Source organism: Pristiophorus japonicus, chromosome 7 (genome assembly GCF_044704955.1).
Source record: "Pristiophorus japonicus isolate sPriJap1 chromosome 7, sPriJap1.hap1, whole genome shotgun sequence".
Taxonomy (NCBI): Eukaryota; Metazoa; Chordata; class Chondrichthyes; family Pristiophoridae; genus Pristiophorus; species Pristiophorus japonicus.
This window is the reverse complement of record NC_091983.1, coordinates 90,958,441-90,972,318: the sequence shown is the minus strand read 5'-3', so window position 1 is coordinate 90,972,318 and position 13,878 is coordinate 90,958,441. Positions and strand designations below refer to the sequence as shown.

Genomic DNA, 13,878 nt, shown 5'->3' with positions numbered 1-13,878 from the left:
TTTTAAATGAATCATTAAGCAATTCACACTGGTCACTTGCACTGGTGTTTGGAGAATAAACTTCTTTACACACTTGTACAGTTTGGTCTCCTAAATTTAGAAAAAGTGTGAGCAGAATTGGACCAGTTTCCATATGCCAAAGTTGCTGTCCTGTGGAAATTTGGATCTCTGTAGATAGGACTGAGCGATATTGACATCGATAATAATTCCATTTCATCTGTTGACTTTGGGCTATATTGCATAAGAAATATTTTTTGTTATAGGCATCTGCTTGACATAATATAAAAATGGCAATGCGCAGTGAGCAATGGCTTATGGGCAGAAAGGCAGTTTGGAGATGCAGGTTTGCACTTGAACTGCAGCAGGTTGGTTCCAACCTCCACTGGAGATAAATTCAGCTTTCTGCATCCACCACCACTGAGCACAAACTCGACCTTCCCTTTACTCCCACTACGAAATCCCCAACACCTGGTGAGGCGAAGCTAACTCCACCTCCATTCTTCCCGTGAGCAGTAACTAAACCCCACCCAATGAGAAGCAAATTTCCCTGCCTCCCCACTCACTGAGAAACAACCTGTACCACTCACCCAGAAGCACTCACCACCATCCCCACCCTGAGCTGAAAACCTATCTTCTGTAAAAGAAAAAATATTTTTTTACTCCTCTTTTCCCCCCACCCTTCATGGAGGTCTAATTGGGCCCTGGCCCAGTGTAGCTTCGCCACTGATAGGAAATTGGACTCATTTACCGTTGTGCACTCTCCCTCATCTCCTCTCCTTTTTCACTTCCTCTCCTCCTCTCTTCTCCTCAACCTGATTCACCTTCCCTCTCCCATTCATTTTCCCTCCTTTCCCCTCGCCCCATCTCTCCCTCACCCCCACTGTGAAACAGTGGGCACTGGCTCAGTGTCACTCAGGTCTTCTTTGTCCTCTGTTGCTCCTTGCCTGTCCCTCCCCCACCTGAGTCCAATTCTCCCAACGCATTCCAATCTTCTTGACCTACATACTGGACATGGTCTTGACTTCAAGGAGCCAAAATTGCCACCGCCGGAAACGAGGCGCATCTACCGTTTTTGATGTGTTCGGGCCGCCCCATGCATTGCGGCAGCCTCACTATCGAAATTCAGCTCCTCGGGGTTTTTTTCCAGCGGGATGACCGTCCATTGCAGGGCTGAAGTGGGGGTGGGACAGAGTATCGGTCATCAGCGCTGGCGCGTCAGAACATCTCTCCCCTTCAGTTAAAGGGGAGAGCCGTTGCGAACTCTGCAGCCACTTTAGTGGCAAACACTGGACCATTAGGGAGGGTTTCGGCCGGGGCAGCGGTCTGGCACCGAAGAGGGGGTGCCAGGTTGCCTATTGGTGGCCCGGCTGAACCCGCAGGCATAATTGTCGGTCCGACCTGGCAGTCGGCCGACAAAAGAAAATAACGCCGGCCATGGCAGTGCGCCCTCCCCTTTAAGGGCGGCTGGGCCTCCTTGCCACAGAGAGTGCACCGATGCAGAAGCTGTCGGAGGCACCGATCGGCCACGGGACAATACCAGAAAAGGGGCAATTTTCTGGGGGGAAATTTTGCAAGGTGATCCCCGCCGGTTGGTAAGGAGAGAACATGCGGAGCGGTCCCGGACACTGCTCCAAAAGTAAAGGAGGGCAATTTCCAAAATGACGGCCCCTCTGCAGAGAGTCAGTGGCCATTCTGCCCCATCCCATGGCCGCTGCTTTCAGGCGGCGTGAGGCCTTACCGGAAGGGACACTTTCAACCCCCAAATGTGCAGCATCGCGGGAGATTTACAAGTTTACAAAAAAGAGAGTGAGCACAATAGAAATATATAGAATTGAGCAACTGGAACAAAAATTAAAAGAACTGTTCTTAAAGTATTTTCTTCCTAAGTTCCCCCTCTCCGCCTACAATATTCTAACCGTGTAAGATATATCGTTTAATGTGTATATGTTAAGACCATTGATGTGTTGTGGAACATATGTGCTGAGAAAGCAATGTCTATGCAGTGCTGGAGAGCTAATAAAAATAAGTTAATTAAGTCTCATGAAGTAGTAGAATGAGATGAGTTTTGATCAGATATTCATTCTGTGCTTTGTAGCTTCATTTTGCAAATATACAGTGACATTTTCGTCAGCGTTTCCAATTGTTTTTTTTGCCCTAAAGCCTCCAATTACACACCTTTTGCTCCTCTTCGCCCTGCCACTGTTTGTTGCTGTCTCATAAATATAAGTGGAGAGTTTAAGGTATCTATTTGAACAGGAAAATGACTCATACATTACTCACCAGGATGTGTGGGCTGTTCATCAAATGTTGATTGCAAATTGCTGTTACTGTCAAAGCTGCCAACATTACATAACAAAATAACTGAGGATGTTGTAGACTCCAATGTCAGTAATTAATACTCGTATATTTTGTGGTGGTGGGGGATGGTAGTGAAATGATGGAGCACAAATCAAAACTGAATGCTTTAATTCGTTTCAGGTCCTTCATTTCAATGTAAAATATACTGGGACATTTAGTAGTTTTTTTGGCATTTATCTAAAATTTAAAGCGTGAGAACAGCAACGGCTGTGTATGTGTCAGGTTGGGGATGCATGCATTTCCCGTTGATTAGGGATTATTTTTCCCCAATCTCTGGGCCATAGTGGGGGGTTAATATCGACCCCAATTTTTTTTTAGACAGTGCTGTCTTTTGTACCCAACGGAGATCAGTTATCGAGTCGGATAAACTAAGTGACATAATGGCCTGGATTTTGTGGTCAGCGGCGAAGGAACGGCACTCGCTGTTCACCTTGCTGTCAGCTGCCCACAACATTTTTCCAGGCTTTTGGTGCGGACTTTTGAGCGGAGACTTGCTCTAATCCAGTGTCTGATCCCGCGCTGCGCCCTCCACAGGGCATCTGTGACGTCTGTGAGCAGGCCAAGATCAGATTGAAGAATCCTCCCTGAGACACACACATACTAAACCAGCAATTATAAAGCAGGAAGTATAAATTAGATTTAAATCATGTACAGAAAGTGAAATAAAGATTGGGAAAGACGAATGGGATTAAGGGAGAGAGATAAAAAAGGACAGACAGAAAAAGTTTAAAAAAAAAATTTTTTTTTAAAAAGCATTTCCAACATTAATTAACTTGTGCAGGAATGCGACTCCACATTTATAAAATTAAATTTCCAGAATCCGAGAAGTTGTTTGGCAGTTATGCCATTACAAATTCATTTACCCTTGAATGACGTCTTTCGTGGCGAACTAATGGGCAAATATATCAAGTTCCCGTCATTGCATGTCATTCAATGCCAATTCTGTTGGCGAGGACTGTTACAGCATACCCTATGGAGGAGCATGGTATCTCACAGCAACTTCCTGATTTCTGCGTTTAACTGCGCATGTGCTAACGCTGGAAGTTGCTGTCCATCATAATGCTGAACGCTGACAGCATTGCTGTCACTCCTGTCACGAAATCCGGGCCAATATAAAGAACTATATAAATGCAAGTTTGCTTGTTTTTTAATTTAAGTTAAAATTCTGAACATTGAAAGTGACAAAGATTTGGAAACCTGAATTTTTTGCATTTCTAATTCATTTATATTATATACAAATAGAATTATTAGTGTATGAATTAAAATGTCTATGAATAACATTAATAACTAATGTGGCATAACTTTTAATATAATTATATGTTACATATTTGTAAGATTGTAAATGAGACACCCACTTGCATTTTAATGGTGCTGATTTAAGTTTTCGGACTAAAGGGACTAATTATAAATGAGTGCAAAACACATGTAGAGGAAATTAAGGTTGACATCGGGTGCATTATTATTTTTATTAGCACATCTTACTCTAGGTTTCATGTGAATCTATCTATATAAGTCAACTGGTCTAATTTTTCTGTTATTTTGCACCCCCTTCCTCCCCCACCCCTTTGCCTTTTTAAAACAAAATATTATCCTTATTAAATGTCAGAAGGTAAGGAATTGGATGTGTTAAAACAGGTCTCCGTTTCATGCAAGACATTATTGTTACATGCATTTAGTAAACCTTGTCAGTCATATCAATGAAAGGGAAAGAACATGAAAGCAATCTTGGAGCTGTTGGCTTTGAAGAGCGTGGTCATTAGTTTCATTATTTTGATGTATGCTGAAGCCCGTGGCTGCCCTGTTCTGGCTGTTATGCTTGTGGCTCTAAATGTTGCTGTCAAGTCACTACAAGCCCAGCACTGAGGCAAGAATCTCACACTTGAGATTTTACTGGAGTCACTCTCGGTCTTTCTACATGGTGTACGCTACAAGCCTTTCAACAGGCTTTGAGTTTGACTTTGTGTATGTGTTTATAACATTAGTTTTTATTTGATGTTGCAATTGGTGCGTGTATATATGTTACAAATATGATATGCCCAGAAGTGAATTTAGTGCAGAATTTTACATGAATTTTCATGAAGAGCTAACAACTTTGATAGTCTTTGTATGAAATATACCAGTTTTAAAGTTCTTGCACATGATTAGGAACAAAGGGCCCAAAATTGGTGGACTTACCATCCAAACTCGGCAGTCTCCCTGGATTCTGGGCGCTCTCCCCTCCGAGCGAGTTTGGTGACGTCCTCCCGCCGGCGGGGAGAGAAGACAGCTGGGTACCATGCGCCGGCATGCAATGCCCACAAGTGTCCTCCCGCCTGCTGCGTTGCCAGTTTGGTCTGGGCGGTCCTCCGCTGCAGCAGGGGGAAAGACCGCCACGTGGAGGCAGGTCTTGCCACAACTGTAAGTATGAAGACCTGCAACAAAAAAAAAGGTTAGTCTACTTTTCTTTATTTCTTTTGCAGGGATTTAGGAGGGTTGGGTCCCCTGAAGGATTTCTAGTGTTTTTTTTGTTTAGAATTTTTAAAAATTCATCAGTTTCCCCCCTCCCTGGGCCCGACTCAATCCTCGGTGGTACTTTGCCAAGGATTGCATTTGCCGCCCAGGCCCATTTTTGCCACCAGGCAGTCTTTCCCACATTTTTCCATTAAACTTCCATCCAAAGTTCCAACAGGATCTTTGGACGGTACTTGCCGAAACTTAGCTTTCACAAAACTCGGGCCCAAAGTATCCGAATAAAAATTCTTACTGTGCAGTTGATAACTTGCCAGAAATTTGTATTGCTTTTTGAAATTCTAATCAGGATATTGCATTCAGATGAAAGTAGGTTTGTGCTTTTTGAAATGGACCACGCAGCTTCCTTTCTAAAATAAGCTGTTGATATATTTCAATCACGGGACATGTATTTTAATTATGTTTGAATATTTGTCAGACCAGCAGCATAACAAGGTGTATATGTGCATAAATGCTGCAGCCAGGACTAACATTATAAACATAGATATTAAACATAGTGATTTCCTTGTCTATCACAGGAAGGAATTAGATAGCCCTGCCTCCCAGTAGAATTCTTCGGCTTTCCTTTAGAGAGTAGGGAGGAAAGAGAGAAGTTTAACATGAAGCAGTTGGGGTGGCTAATTTAACATAACTGGCAGTAAAGGTGACACATTTTAAAGTTCAGGTTAAAAATATAAGTAAATAAATAACTATAAAAGTAAATAACAATTTTGTTAAAAGTAGCCTAAATACTAAAAACAAAATTTTGATTATACTAATTTCTGACTTTTAAAATTAGAAGCATTAGTCTTAGCTTTACTTATATTTGAAATAGTAAATTATTTTATTTATCCTGAGGTAAAGTGTCTCCTTTTTGTACAAGCAATATATGTGGACAATTTGTGTTCCCAATTTGTCGTCTTTTTTGGGGGGGCTGGGTCGAAAATATCCTGCCACGTTGTATTGAATAGAGCCACTCTGGCACGAATGCAGTCTCATGCTGTAAATTTTGTGTTAATGGAGGAGGGAAAGAGACCAAAATGGCAGGTCTCGTTAGCAACACATTCAGTTTCATTTTATAAATAGTGACACATATATTTAACACCAGATGCTTTTTCCACCATTGAGTAGTACATTTCTTTTGTTCTCTCGTTCAAAGTTTAGGTCTCACTGAATATGTATCAATAACTATCAAAGATGCTTAGAAATAACATTTTGTCCCTCAGGGCCACATTGGGCAGTGTAAGTTCATTTGGAGCATTATGGACCGAGAGCTCATCATATTGGAAGATGTCTCAGCAGTAACATTATTTCTTGAAGGAAGGAGCTGAACTTATGGCAGGTTACAGGTTCTATCTCTCAAAGTAGATTGTTTTGTACTGTAGTACTTAATTCCTTCCTGCTTCTCATGCATAGGAACATAAAAACATAGGAGAAATTCGGGAGCGCCCCAGCACCAGGAACTAATGTTTTTCAGTTTTCCAACTGTTCCTAGTTTTTCACCAGTTATTCATTACTAAATCTAGTATGGCCTACACTCTTGTTGGTTCTATTGCACCAGAAAACTATCTTGAATGCACTCAAGAAATTCACCAACTTTCTGACTTGAGCTGCTCCGCTCTTCCCAATCTATACGAAGATTAAAGTCTCCCATGAAAATAACTCTACTTTTGCTACAAACCTCTAATCTTGCAATTAATACATTCTGCCACTTCATTGCTGCTATCAGGAGGCCTGTAGACAACTCCCATTATAGTTTTAAGTCCTCTCTTCTTCTTAAGTTCAACAACAATTTGTATTTGTATAGAGCTTATATAAATATTTATGTAGCAAAATATCCCAAGGCGCTTCACAGGAGTGTTGTCAAGCAAAAGTTGACACCGAGCCACAGAAGAAAATATTAGGGCAGATCAAAGAAATAGGTTTTAAGGAGCGTTTTAAAGGAGAAAAAAGAGTCAGAGAGGTTTAGGGAGGGAATTCCTGAGCTTAAGGCCTTGGCAACTGAAGGCACAGCTGCCAGTGGTGGAGCGATTCAAATCGGGGTGCACAAGAGGCCAGAATTGGAGAAGCGTAGATATCTTAGAGGATTGGAGGAGATTAGGGAGGAGCGAAGCCATGGAGAGATTTGAAAACTCAGCACAGAATCTCCGCTAATTTCTTTCCCTTATAATAACATAAGAAATAGGTGCAGGAGTAGGCCGTATGGCCCCTCGAGCCTACTCCGCCATTTAAGACGATTATGGCTGATCCGATCGTGGACTCCGGTCCACTTCCCTGCCCGCTCTCCATAACCCCTTATTCCCTTATCATTTAAGAAACTGTCTATTTCTGTCTTAAATTTATTCAATGCCCCAGCTTCCACAGCTCTCTGAGGCAGCGAATTCCACAGATCCATAACCCTCTGAGAGAAGCAATTTCTCCTCATCTCAGTCTGAAATGGGCAGCCCTTTATTCTAAGATTATGCCCTCTAGTTCTAGTCTCCCCATCAGTGGAAACATCCTCTCTGCATCCACCTTGTCAAGCCCCCTCATAATCTTATACGTTTCGATAAGATCACCTCTCTTTCTTCTGAACTCCAATGAGTAGAGGCCCAACCTACTCAACCTTTCCTATAAGTCAATCTGCTCATCTCTGGAATCAACCTTGTGAACCTTCTCTGAACTGCCTCCAAAGCAAGTATATCCTTTCGTAAATATGGAAACCAAAACTGCACGCAGTATTCCAGGTGTGGCCTCACCAATACCCTGTACAACTGTAGCAAGACTTCTCTGCTTTTATACTCCATCCCCTTTGCAATAAAGGCCAAGATTCCATTGGCCTTTCCTGATCATTTGCTGTAGCTGTTTCCTGCACAAGTACTCCCAGGTCCCACTGTACTGCAGCACTTTGCAATCTTTCTCCATTTAAATAATAACTTGCTCTTTGATTTTTTTCCTACCAGAGTGCATGAACTCACACTTTCCAACATTATACTCCATCTGTCAAATTTTGGCCCACTCACTTAGCCTGTGCACGTCCTTTTGCAGATTTTTTTGTGTTCTCCTCACACATTGCTTTTCCTCTCATCTTTGTATCGTCGGCAAACTTGGCTACGTTACACTCAGTCCCTTCTTCCAAGTCGTTGATATAGATTGTAAATAGTTGGGGTCCCAGAATTGATCCCTGCTGCACCCCACTGGTTACTGATTACCAACCTGAGAATGAACTATTTATCCCTACTCTTTGTTTTCTGTTAGTTAGCCAATCCTCTATCCATGCTAATATATTACCCCCAACTCCGTGAACTTTTATCTTGTGCAGTAACCTTTTATGTGGTACCTTGACAAATGCCTTCTGGAAGTCCAAGTACACCACATGCACTGGTTCCCCTTTATCCACCCTGCTTGTTACATCCTCAAAGAATTCTAGCAAATTTGTCAAACATGACTTCTCCTTCATACATCCTTGCTGACTCTGCCTGACCGAATTTTCCTTTTCCAAATGTCCTGCGACTGCTTCTTTAATAATGGACTCCCAACATTTTCCCAACCACAGATGTTAGGCTAACTGGTCTATAGTTTCCTGCTTTTTGTCTGCCTCCTTTTTTAAATAGCCTCTCTTATTAATGTTGTGATAGGATGTTTAATCAATAAGGCTACCCCTAGCCTTTCTAAAGACCTTGTAACCTGGAATATTTAACTCCCAATCTTTACCAGCTTGCAGCCACATCTCTGTAATGGTCACCATTTCATACCTTCTAGGCTCTATGTGTGTCTTGAATTCACTAAAGATGGAGCAAGGATATTGGGTTTCTCTTGCAGAAAATTTTAAATTGAAGGAGCTAAGTAAATGTTGTCCAAACTGCAACACGTGGGCCTCGTGTGGCCCTGAGCTCCCTTTCCATCTCCAGGCAACATTTGCATGAATATTTATTTGCTGGTTTGTCCTTTAAATTTTGAACATCCGGACATGTGGAAAGGCTTTTCAACATGCTGTTGCCACTTTAATGGATAATTCCTCAACCAAAACATTAATATTCGATCATAGCGGAAATTTGACAGATCTGCATGATTTTTTTCACATTAGAGATTTCTATACAGAATAGTTCATTATGTAGCTTACCCCCTTTAACAGGATTGCCTTTATTTACCTATCAATTGTAATTAGCACAAATGACAATGCCACCTCGTTTTCTGTCCTTCCACATCTTTTTGAATATTCTACCTCTGAGTGTTAAGTGCATGTCCATTCTCTGGACTTACCAATATTTCTAATGTACCCACTACATCATAGCTCCCTACTGCTCACAGCTATCTCCAATTCCACCATCTTCTCGCAAATGCTTTGAGCATTCATGTATAATGAGTTGACGGTGCAAATCATTACAAATGGGTATGATTTGGTGGCCATTACTGAAACGTGGTTGCAGAGTGGCCAAGACTGGGAATTAAACATACAGGGGTATCTGACAATTCGGAAAGATAGACAAGAGGGGAAGGGAGGTGGGGTAGCTCTGTTAATGAAGGATGATATCAGAGCAGTTGTGAGCGACGATATTGGCTCTAATTAACAAAATGTTGAATCATTGTGGGTGGAGATTAGAGATAGGAAGGGGAAAAAGTCACTGGTGGGCGTAGTTTATAGGCCCCCAAATAATAACTTCATGGTGGGGCGGACAATAATCAGGGGAATAATGGAGGCATGTGAAAAAGGAACGGCAGTAATCATGGGGGATTTTAACCTACATATCGATTGGTCAAATCATATCGCACGGGGTAGCCTTGAGGAGGAATTCATAGAATGCATACGGGATTGTTTCTTAAAACAGTATGTTACAGAACCTATAAGGGAGCAAGCTATCTTAGATCTGGTCCTGTGTAATGAGACAGGAATAATAAACGATCTCCTAGTAAAAGATCCTCTCGGAATGAGTGATCACAGTATGGTTGAATTTGTAATACAGATTGAGGCTGAGGAAGTAGTGTCTCAAACGAGCGTACTATGCTTAAACAAAGGGGACTACAGTGGGATGAGGGCAGAATTGGCTAAAGTAGACTGGGAACACATATTAAACAGTGGCACAATTCAGGATTAGTGGAGGACTTTTAAGGAGCTCTTTCATGGTGCTCAACAAAAATATATTCCAGTGAAAAAGAAGGGCGGTAAGAGAAGGAATAACCAGCCGTGGATAACCAAGGAAATAAAGGAGAGTATCAAATTAAAAACCAATGCGTAAAAGGTGGCCAAGGTTAGTGGGAAACTAGAAGATTGGGAAAATTTTAAACAACAGCAAAGAATGACTAAGAAAGCAATAAAGAAAGGAAAGATAGATTACGAAAGTAAACTTGCCCAAAACATAAAAACAGATAGTAAAAGCTTTTACCGATATATAAAACGGAAAAGAGTGACTAAAGTAAATGTTGGTCCCTTAGAAGATGAGAAGGGGGATTTAATAATGAGAAAAGTGGAAATGGCTGAGACCTTAAACAATTATTTTGCTTTGGTCTTCACAGTGGAAGACACAAAAACCATGCCAAAAATTGCTGGTCACGGGAATGTGGGAAGGGACAACCTTGAGACAATCATGATCACTAGGGAGGTCGCGCTGGACAGGCTAATGGGACTCAAGGTAGACAAGTCCCCTGGTCCTGATGAAATGCATCCCAGGGTATTAAAAGAGATGGCGGAAGTTATAGCAGATGCATTCATTATAATCTACCAAAATTCTCTGAACTCTGGGGAGATTGGAAAGCAGCTAATGTAACGCCTCTGTTTAAAAAAGGGGGCAGACAAAAGGCAGGTAACTATAGGCCGGTTAGTTTAACATCTGTAGTGGGGAAAATGCTTGAAGCTATCATTAAGAAAGAAATAGCGGGACATCTAGATAGGAATAGTGCAATCAAGCAGACGCAACATGGATTCATGAAAGGGAAATGATGTGCAACTAATTTACTGAAATTCTTTGAGGATATAACGAGCATGGTGGATAGAGGTGTACCGATGGATGTGGTGTATTTAGATTTCCAAAAGGCATACGATAAGGTGCCACACAAAAGGTTACTGCAAAAGATAAAGGTACGCGGAGTCAGAGGAAATATATTAGCATGGATAGAGAATTGGCCGGCTAACAGAAAGCAGAGAGTCGGGATAAATGGGTCCTTTTCGGGTTGGAAATCGGTGGTTAGTGGTGTGCCACAGGGATCTGTGCTGGGACCACAACTGTTTACAATATACATAGATGACCTGGAAGAGGGGACAGAGTGTAGTGTCACAAAATTTGCAGATGACACAAAGATTAGTGGGAAAGCTGGTTGTGTAGAGAATGCAGAGAGGCTGCAGAGAGATTTAGATAGGTTAAGCAAATGGGCTAAGGTTTGGTGGATGGAATACAATGTCGGAAAATGTGAGGTCATCCACCTTGGGGGAAAAAAAACAGTAAAAGGGAATATTATTTGAATGGGGAGAAATTACACCACGCTGCGGTGCAGAGGGACCTGGGGATCCTTGTGCATGAATCCCAAAAAGTTAGTTTGCAAGTGTAGCAGGTAATCAGGAAGGCGAATGGAATGTTGGCCTTCATTGCGAGAGGGATGGAGTACAAAAGCAAGGAGGTCCTGCAACTGTACAGGGTATTGGTGAGGCTGCACCTGGACTACTGCGTGCAGTTTTGGTCACCTTGCTTAAGGAAGGATATACTAGCCTTGGAGGGGGTACAGAGACGATTCACTAGGCTGATTCCGGAGATGAGGGGGTTACCTTATGATGATAGATTGAGTAGACTGGGTCTTTACTCGTTGGAGTTCAGAAGGATGAGGGGTGATCTTATAGAAACATTTAAAATAATGAAAGGGATAGACAAGATAGAGGCAGAGAGGTTGTTTCCACTGGTCGGGGAGACTAGAACTCGGGGGCACAGCCTCAAAATACGGGGGAGCCAATTTAAAACTGAGTTGAGAAGGAATTTCTTCTCCCAGAGGATTGTGAATCTGTGGAATTCTCTGCCCAAGGAAGCAGTTGAGGCTAGCTCATTGAATATATTCAAATCACAGATAGATAGATTTTTAACCAATAAGGGAATTAAGGGTTATGGGGAGCGGGCGGGTAAGTGGAGCTGAGTCCACGGCCAGATTAGCCATGATCTTGTTGAATGGCGGAGCAGGCTCGAGGGGCTAGATGGCCTACTCCTGTTCCTAATTCTTATGTTCTTATGTTCTAAACGTAAGAAATAGGAGCAGTAGTAGGCCATTTGGCCCATCAAGCCAGCTTCACTATTCAATAAGATCATGGCGGATCTGATCATGGACTCAGCTCCACTTCTCTGCCCGCTCCCCATAACCCTTCACTCCCTTATCGCTCATCTTACTATTGATTTGCCTTCATTCATGTACCATTCATGTCTGCTCTTTTCTGGATTCCAATACATTTTGGTCTGTCTTGGTTTCTGTGTCCATACACATCTATTGACTACCTTGTATACTATGATTCAGCTCATGTTTGGTCCAGTTGCCTCCCTGCCCTCCTCCTCTTACCTCTACCCCTCCCCGCCCCCCCAACCTATCTAGTTGAAATGACTTTTGATTGTTGTCTGAATGGTCCTCACGAGTCTCTGTTTTTATTTGATTTAGATGCAGCCCCTGTATGCCAGTTGTTTTTAATTTGAAAATGATCCTGAATATTTCTGGCAGTAGCATTGTTGTTTTGACTCTCGGCTGCCAGCCATTCATTTACATCCTCAATTTTATTGTTGAACTCGTCTTTCACAAGCACTAAGAGTACACCAGAAACAACTACTACATCCCCTAACATTGAATATGGGGCAATCCTCGTGTATGTGCATCTTAAAGCACGTATGTTATTTCTCACTCTGTCATTTACATACAGTACCACCAGAGTGCCTTTACACTCCTGTCCCTTTCTAATCTTTCCTCAACAGATAGTGCTCTCATCATCATCATAGGCGGTCCCTCATAATGAGGGTGACTTGCTTCCCTGCCAAAAAGGGATGAGTTCACAGATGTTTCAATGAAGGACTGAATATTCCAGGTCCTGAACTACATGTTGAAGGGTGAAAGATGCCTGTACGTTGCTCCAGGCAGGCAGCCCATTTTCCTATAGGCATTATCTTTATGACATACATGATTATCTGCTTCCCTGAGCAAAGAATCCCCAACATCCACCACCCCTCTTCGATCGGCAAGCTGCACCTTTGTCCAAGTTGTCTTTTTTGATGTTCTAGCTGCCTTTTCTTCCAAGACTTTGTTTCCTTCTGTAGCATTAAACAGTGTCTGGAATCTATTAGTTATTGTAATCTCATGGATATTTAGTCAATCTTGCTTTTTTCCCAACCGTAAGCCATCCAATATCCCATTTCCTTCGTTTCCCTCAGCTCTAGTCTCCATATCATGATAGCCATGTATGTACCTGTTTGTACTGAATGCCTACCCACTCCTTGATGATTCACTTTTGAGGACTAATATTAGCCTGGCATCTTGCTGACCTGTGGGAGATCATGTACAATTCTAATACACTCCACTCGCCCTTAAAAATTCATTTTTGCATGTACTGCTATTTTAGTGAAATAACTACTTTGTTGATACTCCCATTTTTGTTTACATGAGTGCTGAACCTATATGCCATTCCTGAAATGTTAAGAGAGGAGCACTCTCATGGAGAACTATTTCATCTTTCTGCCACCAATCTTGCTTTAGTTTTGTTTTGATATTACTAGCTTCGAATGGCAGCTAGTTTTAGATGATCCATCTTTTGTACCTCTTCAGTCCCTGTAGGTTTAGATATTTCCGTGCAGTTGTGGAACCCGTTTAGAGGAGCAGACCAAATGAATGAAAACATTTTCTCAGTTTAAACTACACCATAAAATCCACAGTACTCGTGAACTTAAATCTGTAAACTCCCTGTCGTGTATGTAAAATTAATCAAAACATTAATACTTTATTAAACCAATATAGACATAATGCTCTTTGGTGTCTCAACTTTGAGAAGTTATTTCCACAACAGGAAAGTAATCTTTGTTACTGATGTCATATGTCAGCTTT

General features: G+C 41.9%; 1 protein-coding gene across 8 annotated transcripts in view; it reads left to right on the top strand.

Annotated features, from left to right (window-relative positions):
* The window catches only part of asxl2 (ASXL transcriptional regulator 2), a 311,793-nt gene that overhangs the window by 176,863 nt on the left and 121,052 nt on the right, over positions 1 to 13,878 (top strand). The window lies entirely within an intron of this gene.